Source organism: Dama dama, chromosome 9 (genome assembly GCF_033118175.1).
Source record: "Dama dama isolate Ldn47 chromosome 9, ASM3311817v1, whole genome shotgun sequence".
NCBI lineage: Eukaryota > Metazoa > Chordata > Mammalia > Artiodactyla > Cervidae > Dama > Dama dama.
The window spans coordinates 36286300-36288401 of NC_083689.1; positions in this window are offsets into that span (position 1 = coordinate 36286300).

Genomic DNA, 2102 nt, shown 5'->3' on the forward strand with positions numbered 1-2102 from the left:
GGAATTGAGCTGCAGGAGTTGCTTGTATATTTTTGAGATTAATTCTTTGTCAGTTGCTTCGTCTGCTATTATTTTCTCCCATTCTGAAGGCTGTCTTTTCACCTTGCTTATAGTTTCCTTTGTTGTGCAAAAGCTTTTAAGTTTCATTAGGTCCCATTTGTTTATTTTTGCTTTTATTTCCATTACTCTGGGAGGTGGGTCATAAAGGATCCTGCTGTGATTTATGTCAGAGTATTTTGCCTATGTTTTCCTCTAGGAGTTTTACAGTTTCTGGTCTTACATTTAGATCTTTAATCCATTTTGAGTTTATTTTTGTGTATTTTGTGAAAGTGTTCTAGTTTCATTCTTTTATAAGTGGTTGACCAGTTTTCCCAGCACCACCTGTTAAAGAGGTTGTCTTTTCTCCATTGTATATTCTTGCCTCCTTTGTCAAAGATAAGGTATCCATAGGTGCATGGATTTATCTCTGGGCTTTCTATTCTGTTCCATTGATCTATATTTCTGTCTTTGTGCCAGTACCATACTGTCTTGATGACTGTAACTTTTTAGTATAGTCTGAAGTCAGGCAGGTTGATTCCTCCAGTTCCATTCTTCTTTCTCAAGATTGCTATTTGAGGTTTTCATTATCTTATAACAGAAAGTTTGTGCCCTTTTACCAATGTTTCTCCATTTCCCCCATAGCCCATCTCCTGGCAACCACCATTCTACTGTCTGTTTTTATGAGTGCAAGTGTAACATTTTTGTTTGTTTGTTTTAGATTCTGCATATAAATGATACTTTCTTTAGCATATTTCACTAACAATAATGCCCTCAACATCACTGCAGATGGTGACTGCAGCCATGAAATTAAAAGACACTTGCTCCTTGGAAGAAAAGCTATGACCAACCTAGATAGAATATTAAAAATCAGAGACATTACTTTGCCAACAAAGGTCCATCTAGTCAAGGTGATGGTTTTTCCACTAGTCATGTATGGATGTGAGAATTGAACTATAAAGAAAGCTGAGCACCAAAGGATTTATGCTTTTGAACTGTGGTGTCAGAGAAGACTCTTGAGGGCCCCTTGGACTGCAAGGAGATACGAACAGTCCATCCTAAAGAAATCAGTACTGAATATTTATTGGGAGGACTGATGCTGAAGCTGAAACTTCAATACTTTGCCCACTTGATGTGAAGAACTGACTCCTTGGATAAACCTTTAATCAAATTTTCTGTTAAGGGGCAGAGCTGTGTTCCCTCCCCATTACTTGACCTGCGGCCAAATTATGGTGGAGATAATGAAGATAATGGGGACCTCTTTCAGAAGGTCCCATTCAGGCAGTGCTGCATGCAGTGCCCCCAGTCCTGTAGCAGGCCACTGCCAACCCACGCCTCAGTCGGAGACCTCTGGACACTGATGGGCAAGTATGGGTCAGTCTCTCCTGCGGTCACTGCTCCTTTCTCCTGGGTCCTGGTGCACACAGGGTTTCACTTGTGCCCTCCAAGTGTCTGTTTCCCCAGTCCTGTGTAAGTTCTGGCGGCTCTATGGTGGGGTTAACGGCGACCTCCCCCAAGAGGGCTTATGCCATACCCAGGTCTGTGTACCCAGAGCCCCTGACCCTGAAGCAGTCCACTGCTGACCCGTACCTCCACAGGAGACACTCAGACAGTTCTGGCTCAGTCTCTGTGGGACATTTTCCCCCTGAAGTCATTAAACATTTTATTTTATATTGGGGTATAAGCAATTAACAACAATGCTGTAATACTTTCAGGTGAACAACAAAGGGATCCAGCCATACATATACATGTATCCATTCTCTCTCAAGTTCCCTTCCCATCCAGGCTGCCATATAACACGGAGCAGAGTTCCTTGTGCTATACAGTAGGTCATTGTTGGTTATCCATTTTAAATAGAGCAGTGTGTGCATATCCATTCCAAACTCCCTAACTATACCTTTCCCCCATCATTCTCCTCAGTAACCAAACCATCTCCTCAGATGGCCAAAAGGCACATGAAAATATGTTCAACATTGCTTATTATTAGAGAAATGCACATCAAAACTACAATGAGTTATCACCTTACACCAGTCAAAACTGCCATCATCAAAAAATCCACAGAAAAT